The sequence below is a fragment of the Myotis nattereri genome, assembly GCF_964212035.1.
Source record: "Myotis nattereri genome assembly, chromosome: 6".
Taxonomy (NCBI): Eukaryota; Metazoa; Chordata; class Mammalia; order Chiroptera; family Vespertilionidae; genus Myotis; species Myotis nattereri.
In genome coordinates, this window is record NC_138081.1 from 41349876 (window position 1) to 41361943 (window position 12068).

The 12068-nt window shown below is 43.0% G+C and overlaps 1 protein-coding gene and 1 pseudogene across 2 annotated transcripts in view; one reads left to right on the forward strand and one right to left on the reverse strand.

Annotated features, from left to right (window-relative positions):
* The window catches only part of BCKDHB (branched chain keto acid dehydrogenase E1 subunit beta), a 219367-nt gene that overhangs the window by 119816 nt on the left and 87483 nt on the right, over positions 1-12068 (forward strand). The gene's annotated exons all lie outside the window — the stretch shown is intronic.
* LOC308521632 (large ribosomal subunit protein uL22-like) lies at positions 7233-7809 on the reverse strand (annotated as a pseudogene). Its single transcript has one exon. The product of its transcript is annotated as a large ribosomal subunit protein uL22-like (transcript).

A 12068-nucleotide genomic window follows, 5' to 3' on the forward strand; every position in this document is an offset into this window, starting at 1 on the left:
GTTGTGGTCAGATTCATTCAACTTTTTTTTTTATAGTTTGTGATTCTTCTGTCTCACATCCTTCCTATCACAAGTTTAAATATATATTTTTTATATTTCTTTGAACAGTTTTAAAGTTTTACCTTTCATGCTTAGGTTTCTAATCACCTTTAATCACATCTGATATTTTTAGTGGGTTTTACAATGGGAACCCTGTTTTATTCTTGACCCGGCACTATTTTTTGAATAGTCTGTTCTTTTTCAGGGATTTGTGATACACCTTCTGTTAGTATCTAAATTTCATGTATGCATGGGTTTGTTTATGGGCTCTTTGTTTTGCTTCTTTGCATCTCTTAAAAGTCTTTCACTAATACTTTACTGTTTTAACAATATAGCCTTATAATAAGTCTAATATCTGGTAAGACAAATTTTCCCACCTTGCTCTTCTTTGCATATTTTCTTGGCTATTTTTTGTCCTTTGTATTTTCTAAAGGAATTTGATGATTAACTTGTCAGGTTACACACACACAAATACACACAACTTATTGACATTTTGATGGGAATTACATTTAGTTTGTAGATAATTTTGGGAATCTGACATTTTGGCAATATGATTCTTTCTTTCTATGAATATGTTTTATCTCTTCATTTATTCAAGCCTTCCTTTGTTCTGTAATAATCTTTTCCATATTTCCCCATAAACTCCTTGGTCATGTTTGGTTAGATTTATTCACAGATACCTTAAAGGTTTAATTACTGTGATGAATAGGACCTGTATTTTCCTACTATGTTTTCTTTTGCTGTTACTGGTCCAGAGGAACATTATCATTGAATACTTAGTTATATAGAGTTTGAAGGGATTAGTAATGAAAGGGCAATTTGGGGAAGGCAGAGGCTCCTAAAATGGGGAGACCATACTGAGGGACTGAACTAAATAGCATCAGTAAGAATGGAGAAGAGAGCCTGGTTTTATAGCTGTGTGAAGCAGGCCCCAGAATTTGGTGACTGAGGCAAGTGAGGTAACATGAAGGAAAAGAGGCTTGAGAACACAATGATAATTAGATGATGGTCCTGTTAAATGGAATTGGGTGCATTAGAACAAGTGTTCAAGAAGGATAATTGAAAGTTCATTTGAGGACTACATTTTGTTCAGTCAACTTTGATGCTAAAAACTGGAATTCAGGAGAGCTAGCTCAGTAGTGGTCCAGATAGCATTGCATGATCAAATGGGAGTCTGGGGAGGAGTCAAGCCAGGTATTAGGAATCTTTGTCAAGCTGGTTTTAATTCTTGCTGATGTTCATTTGTTTCTCCATTTTCCACTTACCAGCTTCTCAAATAATAACCCCATTCTCAAAACTGAATTTGGACAGTACAGTACTTGGTTTCACTGCTCATTAGTCACCCAGGCCTACAGAATGAGGCTGCTTTTTCTGAAAACAGATACTATGAGTGATGTGTGGTGATGATCAACTAGGCTAAGGGGTAAATAGCACCTCTAGTAGATCGAAGGTATAGTAATTTTAGACTTGAAAACCTGTATACCCTAGCTGGTTTGGCTCAGTGGATAGAGCATCTGCCTGCAGACTGAAGGATCCCAGGTTCAATTCCAGCCAAGGGCACATGCCTGGGTGGTGAGCTTGATCCCCAGTATGGGGTGTGCAGGAGGCAGCTGATCAGTGATTCTCTCTCATCATTGATGTTCCTATCTCTCTCTCCCCCTCTCCCTTCCTCTCTAAAATCAATAAAAAATATTAAAAAAAGAACCTGTGTGATGTCCAGAGATAGTCCACTGGTAATGAGGTCTCATACTAAAAGGAAGAGGACACATAAAGTATGCCATTTGGGTAGGTGTCCAGAGACCCAAGTCATACAGGGATAAAGACAGATCTGGAGTCTTGAGTATTCAGCTAAGGGTCAGTAGAGAATGGTTTGGCAGGTGAAAGAGATCGGCATCTTTTAAAAATTTTATTGATTTGAGAGAGAAAACACTGATTTGTTGTTCCACTTATTTATGCATTCATTGGTTGATTCTTGTAGGTGCCCTGACCAGGGATTGAATCCACAATGTTGGTATGTCATGCAACGATGCTCACACCAACTGAGATACCCAGCCAGGCCTGAGATTGGCATCTCTTTAACAGGCAGAGCATTCTATCTCTTGATCAGGGGTTAAAGGGAAAGGACTCAGTCATGGTACCTCAGGGCTCTAATACCATATACCAGACTAACTAGGCAGGCTCTAGTCACTAAAGGACTAGATAACAAGATAAAATATAGCTACAAAGAGACAAAGCAAAAGGAAGCATGACTGAGCACTGACTCCCAACTAGAAGTACAGGGATATTAGAGTGAGCCTGCTGATTACCAGGCAAAAGTTATTGTTTTGATCTTCAGCATGAACATGAAGGCTGGAATGTCAGTGGATATAACCCCAAAGATAGGAGTATCCCACTTGGGAAGGGATAAGGATTTGGAGCCCGTGGTTCATGACAGACTTTGCTCATTGATGAGGTGGTAGGAGGGGAATCTGTAAATCTGTATATATCTGATATGGGAAGATTCAGGGTGCATAGGAAGAATAGTTTAACCTCATGTCTGGATAACAACAGGCTAAATTAAGCATTGCCTGTCAGTAGATAGCAATTAGTGAGACAAGTTCTCAAGTATCTATATTTTTAAAAATCTTACTTTAAATGGATCTCAATGTAAGTATAGGGTAATAGAATTATGAAGCATCTACACTAATAAAAGACAAAGATACTAATCGACCGTACCTTTGCTATGCCCAAGCCATGCCCACAAGCCAATCAGAGCGACTATATGCAAATTAACCCAACCAAGTTGGCAGCTGGCAGCTACGGAGCTGGAGCAAGCAGGAGGCTTGGTTGCCCGGGTGATGGAGGAAGCCAAGCTTCCCGCCTGCTCTGAGCTGGCTGTGGCCTCCGCTCATGGCAACAAAGTTTCAATTATAGAAGACAAATAAATCCCAGATACCTGCTTCTAGCCAGCCTCCACTGGGAGCTTGGGTGGCTGGGAGCTGTGGCCAGCCTGCAAACGGCCATCAGCCCCTCACCCAGGATGGCCACACCCTCATGGGGTGAGGGTCCTTGCTGGGGGGCTTGGCCAGCCTGCAAACTGCCATCAGCCACTCACCCAGACTGACCAGGCACCCCAGGGGGAACCCCGACTCTGAAGGGGCTGTGGCCAGCCTGCAAACAGCCATTAGCCCCTCACCCAGGCTGGCCAGGCACTCCTATATAATAAAAGGGTAATATGCAAATTGACCCTAACAGCAGAACGACTGGGAATGACTGGTCACTATGACACATACTGACCACCAGGGAGCAGATGCTCAATGCAGGAGCTGCCCCCTGGTGGTCAGTGCGCTCCCACACGGGGAGCTCTGCTCAGCCACAAGCCAGGCTGATGGCTGCCAGTACAGTGGTGGTGGTGGGAGCCCCTCCCGCCTCCTCAGCAGTGCTAAGGATGTCCGACTGCAGCTTAGGCCTGCTCCCTGCTGGCAAGTGGACATCTCCCGAGGGCTCTCGGACTGCCAGAGGGATGTCTGACTGCCATCTTAGGCCCAATTCCCCCAGGGAGCGGGCCTAAGCCAGCAGGTGGTCATCCCCCAAGGGGTCCCAGACTGTGAGAGGGCACAAGCCAGGCTGAGGGACCCCCACTTCCCCCCAATTGCACAAATTTTTGTGCACCAGGCCTCTAGTATGTTTATATTTGCCTATTTTGATAAATTTGTATAAGAATGAACAACTCAGTTTTTTTAGTATAGTGTGACAGAGAGAAGTCATAAGCTCTAACTATAATAAGCAAAGTGTCTATGAAAAAAGAACACTATTTTCTGATGAGTGCTTCTGTCAACCTGAGTCGATCAAATGATAGAAACTACTGGGTTTTTATGTTGGAGAAACTAATTGGAAAACACATGTGCAGTATGGATATTTGGGGAAGACTGAGGTGTTGGATGACAGATGAAAGTGGAGACGAGAGATGTAGAGAGGGAAGGACCGAGTTTTGAGGTTATTTTGGCATGTGTGTAATTTTATATCTTGAACCATGAAATAGCATAACTAATGGTATATGTTATGATAAGAAGAAATAGCAAGGCAATGAGTGGTTTCAAAAACATGGTTTGAAAATTAAGCTTCCTTTTGAGGTAATACCCTATAGCGATTCTAAAAGGGGTTGCTCATAAATCAAACTCTGAAGGGCTCCAACGTAATTATAAAAAAAAAAATAGCTCTGGTAAAATTACCATTAAAAGAATTAGGCATAAATCTTTTTGTTTTGTTACTATCTAAATAGAGAACAGATTTGTCTTTGTTCTGAGGGATAAATGGATAACAGGCCTTTTGTTTGTGTGGTTTGTACTTTATGTGTGTGCATCGACTCTAATAGTAACAGATAATGTCTTTTAACAGCTCATGGAAAGAATTAGTTTTTTTCTCTACCAAAAAGCTAGCCTTGTGGAAGCTGACAAAAGTCATTACATTATGATTTTTGGCTCAAGAAAATAATGAAATCTTGGAAAAAGTGAAAGAGTATGGCAATGGAAGAAAGACATCTGTACTACAACAGACAAATTATTTAAACAAAAGATACAGTGTTCCTTTAATTGGATTCTCATGGACTACTAAATGTGCTGACCAAAGGCAGTATCTGGAAGAAAGGAACTTTGAATTTCTGAATCAAATTTTTTATAGCTTGGGTTCAATTTAATTTAACAAACTTTATTGAGCATCTACTCTGGACTCAAACAGCCCAAGTCTGATTCTCAGTTCTATTATTCTATCTCTGTGTATACATATTCTCATTTCTGAAATAAAGATGATAATAGTCCTTATCCTCTGATTATTTTCAGGATGAACTGAATTATAATGTATGTAAAGTACTTAGAACCATGCTTGCCTGCAATATTAACATAGAAGGTCAACCAATTAGAGTCTGGCAATTTAAAGATGTTAACACTGTCTTAGTGGGAGAAATAGTCAAGAGACCCAATAGTTTCAGTATTTTACTGATGATGCCAAGAAAATGTTTATCAAAAGGTTGTGTGGGGCCCGACCGTTATGGGTCAGTGGTTGAGTGTTGACCTATGAACCAGGAGTTCATGGTTCAATTCCCAATCAGGGCACATGCCCAGGTTATCAGCTCGATCCCTAGTGTGAGGCATGCAGGAGGCAGCCGATCAATGATTCTCTGTCATCATTGATGTTTCTATCTCTCTCCCTCTCCCTTCCTCTCTGAAATCAATAAAAATATATTTTAAAAAAGGTTGCTGTGGTGACATAGAGGTGGAATAAATAACAATTTTAGTGAGATAGTTTTCTGGAGTAAAATCAAGAATCATTTTCTGTAGGAAAGGAGAAAAGATTCCTCCAGGAAGTCCAGTAAACAAAATGTAGATGAAGCCGGAGGCTGGGACACACTCGTTTGTGGCATTTTGCGCTTCCTTTCTTGCAGTGTCTACCACTGCATGTGAGCACCACTTAGATACTTGGTAACAGCATGATGGAGATAATTTTACCTTTGATTCCCTCTTTATTTGTACTGTTAATTACAGAGTCTAGTTGAGTCTAATAGAATTGGAATAATTGGAATGGCAGATGACATTTCCTTAGTGTAGAGTTCTCCATACTCTGGATAAAGTATTGGCTTCTGGGTTGGGTTAGAAGAATGCCATGAAAAAGGAACAGCACTTGGATGTCATGGCCCTTCTTTGTCAGTTGTAATGAATGAAGAGGAAAAGAGGTGAGTATATCTCGTCAAGTATAAAGAATGTGGGAATCATGCTTTAAAATAATTTTGACATCAAAATAAGTTGGGATTCTCTAAACTGTGAAAACTGTACATTGTTAAGCAATATGTGCAGAAATGTGACTTTCTTTCTTTGTAACTGAACCTGGAACCTCCTTTTCTGCTCATACTGAGGAAACATCCTATATAATAAAAGGGTAATATGCTAATTGACCCTCATGCCATTGCAAAGATGGCGGCGCCCACAGCCAATAAGGAGGGACTATGCTAATTGACTGCCCTGCCCTCAAAGATGGCGGCATCCACAGCCAATAAGGAGGGAATATGCTAATTCATTGCCATGCCCTCAAAGATGGCGGTGCCCAGTCCCCTCAGCCCTGCTGGGGTGGCAGATGCACGGCAAGGCCGGCCCCACTGGGCCTGGCCTCTCCGCGCACCTGCCTCCTGAGTCCCCCAGTTCCCTCAGCCCCCCAGCTGCCCAGGGCTGGCCTGAGGCGCAGGCAAGCCTCGGTTGGCCAGTCACTATGAGGCGCACTGACCACCTCTTGGTCCTTTTCCCTGGCCGGCAGGCTCTGATCGCCCAATGGAAAATGGGGAACTGGGGTGGGGGGCAGGGCCAGGGAGTGGGCGGAATGGCCGACCTCTTGGTCCCTCCCCTCAACTGCAGGCTCCGATTGCCTGATGGCGAATGGGGAACCGGGGATAGGTGGCAGCGGGGGGGCAGGGCCGGCTGCAGGCAGCTGGGGAAGATGGCCCTGAACACAGGCCAGGCCTAGGGTCCATACATACGCATGAATTTGTGCACCGGGCCTCTAGGGTTATATATTGCTACTTTAAGTTACCATTTTGTTAGCATTTAGAGGTAAATATTCAGTCAAATGCAAGCTGTAACAGTCTTTAAAATTCATAGTCCTTCTTAGGGTTGTTGTGCTCATTCTTTCTCCATCCCTACCCTCACTACCACCACAACATACTCCAGATGGGGTCTCAGTGTAGGGGAACTTTTTGAGAAGGGAGGCATCCATGTAATCCATTGTTCCTGGGCCTCCTGGTCTTTCCTGTGTATGTCATCCTCCTTGGGCTTTGGCCTTTGCCTTCATGTTACCCCCTATTGCTGTATCAAAAGCTAAAGCATCTTCTTGTGATTTTGGGAAGTAAGATAAAATGTTGATTGCTTGCTGATCCATCAACTGGCCCCATAGTTCTCCCTGCTCAGCCCATCCCCTACCTGCACTACTGCAAGAAAAGCTTTATCAGACTGCCCTGAGAGGGGCCATGGAACTATTTCGGATCCCTTGACACCCCACTGGAGCCAGGAAGACAGGGAGGCTTGGAGCTCTCAATCCTATTCTTCCTGACAAACTTCCCCACCATTGCTGCTGTGTTGTATCTACCCAGCACTGACTAGAGGACCCATCAACATGGTTCTTCCAGAGGGTTTATTTATTTATTTATTTATTTATTTATTTATTTATTTATTTTTAACTTTTACTTAGATTTATTTTATGCTGAATTTACTCCCGGGCCATAAGTTTTTGTTTCTTCAGTTTCTTCTGAGATATCTTTTTCTTCTGTGCAACCTCCTCTTCTGGTTTAGGAACAATCTGCTCCTTTTCGGTGAGGATCATCTCAATGTGGCAGGGAGAGCTCATGTATGGGTTAATCCGCCCATGAGCTCTGTAGATTCTGTGCCACATCTTAGGAGCTTTGTTCACCTGAATGTGCTCAATGACCAGAGAGTCTACATCTAAACCCTTAAGTTCAGCATTGTTCTCGGCATTTTTAAGCATGTGCAGCAAAAATTCAGCACTCTTTTTGGGCCAGCGACCCTGTGTTTTGCCTGGGCACACCTACCAACGCCACCGTTGTAGCGGCGGAATGGCACGCACTGCTTCTTCAGAGTGACGTCCTTCAGGTACTTGGTGGCCTTTCGAATGTGCATGCCCTTGATGGCCTGGGCAGTTTCACGCGTGTTCTTGAAGTGAACGTGGAGTTTGGAGCCCCTTGATTTGCATGATTTCGTGGGGTTTTCTGGGTCTAGCGAATAGCGAACCATCTTCAGGGGTCACCTGGGAGGGAGGACAGAGCAACTGTCAGGACGTGAACGCACAGTCACCTACAGCCTCAATCTACACCAAGTGCTGCCAGCAGCTGCTCAGAGAACCGCTGTTTTCACGGTGAATCCAAAGGTGTCCTATGGGCGCTTTGGGGAAGAGCTCCCAGAGGGTTTATATAGGAAACAGGCACAAGCCCCTAATATTTGTGGCTACCCTCAGTCCATTTAAATTTGTTACCCTGTCTCCTGTTCATCCCACTCCAGACACACACTTGCGCCTGTGCATGTGTGCGCACCACACCCCTTCAAGGACCAGACAGTGTCTAAACTCTAGTTAGATACTTTTGTCCTTACCTCTTTCTACCAGCAAATCAGACATTCGTCTCTTTTCCCAGAGCCAGGAAAACTGCTCTAATATCATATTGTGTTACTAGAGGCCCCGTGCACGAAACTCATGAACTGGAGTGGCGGGGGGGAAGGGGGCCACTCAGCCTGGCCTGCATCCTCTCACAGTCTGGAACCCCTCAGGGATGTCCGACTGCTCGCTTAGGCTCAATCTCCCCCAGAGATCAGGCCTAAGCCGGCAGTTGGACATCCCTCTTTCAATCTGGGAGCTGTCACTCCTTACTGCCCGCTCCCTCCTTAGTACTTGGCTTGCTGCTCCTTAGCACTGCCACAGAGGCAGGAGAGGCTCCCGCCACTGACGCTGCACTTGCCAGCCGTGAGCCCGGCTTCTGGCTTAGCGGTGCTCCCTTTGTGGAAGCACACTGACCAGGAGGGGGCAGCTCCTGTGTTGAGTTTCTGCCCCCTGGTGGTCAGTGCAAATCATAGCGACTGGTCGTTCTACCGTAACAGTCATTTAGGCTTTTATTATATAGATTGCCATAATCTGAGTAACTTGCGTATAAACTCTCAATTCTAAATGTTCCAAACCAAATGCTTTTGGAACATCAAAACATACCATCTTTCTCTCAAATTCTTGCAATAGAGAAAGTGGGTTTTAAAACAATTGCTTCTACTTATCTAATTTTAAAAATTCTAACTTTTATTTGGAAAGTTAGAACTGAACAACAAAGTCTTTGTTCTTGGTTGTATCTGCCTGTCTGCCAAAGCAGAAGCTGTCTCAGTAGGAATGAAATCAAATACTATTTCAGAAATACTGTTTATGAATTGTATTGCCTAGACCTGAGATGCTACATCACAGGAGAGGAGTACTCAGTCATTCACAGCCCTAACTGTGGTAATGAGTCAGGCTGATATCCGTGCATATTTATAAAGAGAATTGTTAGTTTGTCACAGGTGTGTTATAGGTAAGCTGATGTTAATTAGATATAGAGGGGAAACTGTTGGTCAAAATTTACATACTGACTCCTCTCTGATTCACTTGGATATCTTTACATTTATTAAACCTTCCGGAATCTTATCTCAAACAGACAGTGACTCACTTATAACAATAAAGAAGACTGTCTGCACTTTTGAAATCTCCATGGAAGGATGTCAGCAGATGACCAAATTCTATTGTTAAACATGCAGAATGACTAGAAATGGTTCTTGAAGTGACCCCTGTTCAGTTCCCGAAATAGCAGCTTCTTGGATAATCACCACTGTGGATTGCTGCTCACGGCTGTGTTAGTGGAAGTCTGGGGTGATGAGGACCACTTGAACACTGGTCGTGTCAGGGTAGTTTTGATGCTTTCTGCTACTTAACATTCATAATGACCTACAGCTCTTCTTAAATTGCTATTAAATACTCCAGTGTTTTATCAGTGGGGTTTCAAGTACTAGTAGCATTGCCCAGTAATTATAAGACCTACTTGCCTCAAGGTTTTTTAAAGAATAAAATTAGATAAAATATGTGAACACTGCAAACTTCAACTCAATGCAAGTGTTGGCTGTTATTGCTAATTTTTACTAACTGTCCCATTGTACTCTGTTTTTATTTTATATATATTGATTTTTTATTTTTAGTACTTTGGGATAGCCTTGCCTGTAAAGGTTGATTTTTAAAGAAAGTAATCTTTTCTTAGAGTCAGCAGCCTAGCTGGTCAGTATTATCTGTCATCTCAGCATCTTTTTTTTTTTTTTTTTTACTATGTTTTATTGATTTTCTACAGAGAGGAAGGGAGAGGGATAGAGAGTTAGAAACATCGATGAGAGAGAAACACCGATCAGCCGCCTCCTGCACGACCCCCACAGGGGATGTACCCGCAACCAAGGTACAGGCCCTTGACCGGAATCGAACCTGGGACCCTTGAGTCCGCAGGCCGACGCTCTATCCACTGAGCCAAACCGGTTCTGGCTCTCAGCATCTTTTTCACTGTCCTGGGGCTTTGGCTCTTTTGGAGCCTGTGATTTTTTTTTTTTTTTTTTTTAGCATGGATACATTTCCAAATGTGCTGCTATTTTATACTGTGCTACATTCTTTGCGTATGTTTTTGTTGTTCTGTTTTTTAACTCTAGTCTTCTCTGGGTTTATCAATTATCTATTGGTTTGAAAAAAATTTACTCATTTAACATTTGGATCAAGTGCCAATTATGTGCACAATACAGTGATAGTACTGGGGAGGGGGATGAACCCACAGTACCCAGGCTTCCTGTTTGAGTACCATTCAATGGTGGTGCATTCACCAAGGTTGGGAATACAAGAGGTGGAGTGGAGAAGGAGGGGAGATGGGGCAGAGTTGGGGTGATGAGAGATTGCTGCTAGCTTTGGATATGGGGAAAGCAGGAAGTGTCCACGATGTGATACCTGGGAGGAGCTCTGACTCCCAGTGGCAGATCTGAGAGTCATTAACTTAAAGACTGTGATTGAAAGAAGAGAGTGAATGAAAGAAAAGAGAGATAAATTCCCTTTTGGGGAGTTTGGTTATTCTTCTATAAACAGATATCCTGGTGGGGGAGGACCATTCAAATAGTTATGGTGATGTCAAGATATTTATTTGCTGAGTGTCCTTGATAGGCTTTCTGGAACCTACAGTTTAACAATCAGTGACACTCTTAGAGTAGAGTGTCTCAACCTGGGCACTGTTTGAATTTTATTTCAGACTAGAGACCTGGTGCACCGGTGGGGTCCCTCAGCCTGGCCTGCGCCCTTTCGCAATTGGGATCCCTGGGGGGATGTTGGAGGCCTGGTACACGGAATTGGCCTGATCCCCACAGGCCAGTATACATATAAGATCTTTGGTTAATCTCTTCCCACCCTCCCCCATTCCCCTTTTCCTCTGAGATTCATCAGTCTGTTCCATATTTCCATGCCTGTGCATTGAGCGTCTGCCCCCTGGTGATCAGTGCATATCATAGCTACAGGTCAAATGGTCAGACACTTAGCCTTTTATATATAGAGATAATTCTTTTTTGTAAAAGCTGTCCTGTGCATTAAAGATTGTTTACAGCATCTCTGCTCTCCCACCCTAGTTGTGACAGCCAAAATTGTCTGCAGACATTGCTAAGTGTCCCATGGGCTAGACCAGCCGTGGGCAAACTACAGCCCGCGGGCCGGATTCGGCCCGTTTGAAATGAATAAAGCTAAAAAAAAAAAAGACCGTACCCTTTTATGTAATGATGTTTACTTTGAATTTATATTAGTTCACACAAACACTCCATCCATGCTTTTGTTCCGGCCCTCCGGTCCAGTTTAAGAACCCATTGTGGCCCTCGAGACAAAAAGTTTGCCCACCCCTGGGCTAGATAATGCCACCAGAGCAAGTTCTTCTCTGTTTATGTAAAGCATTTTGGGAGGAGCCATGTTAGCTTTTTTGTTCCAAAATACACACACACACACACACACACACACACACACACACGCTTCTGCAGCTTATTCATTTGGGAGGATTGATTAAGTAATTTTATAGTTAAAAACATCTGCACGTAAAAGCACAGATAACTGCTAATTTCAAATTAAATCTTGTTTCCTGTGTGTGTATCATATGTGAATGAAGGGGGTGCTTTACTCCAAATAACAAAATGGCCTGTGGCAGCTATTTCACAAGAATGGCTTTCAGTTCCTTACGTGTCAAACATTTAAGGCAGACCATCCAAAAGAGTTACCATAGAATACTCTTAGGGATGCAGGTAAGAGAGTGGGGTTCAAGTTAAGAAAACATGAACTTCGTTATAGTAATTTAAAAAAACAAACACACAAGAACTAGTACTTAATATTTTTAAACTTACACTTTTTATAGTTCCAAAGAAAAAGAATATAAGAAAGTAACTTAATAAATGACCTGCCGTGGTAGCTGAATTAACTTATAGCTTGAAACA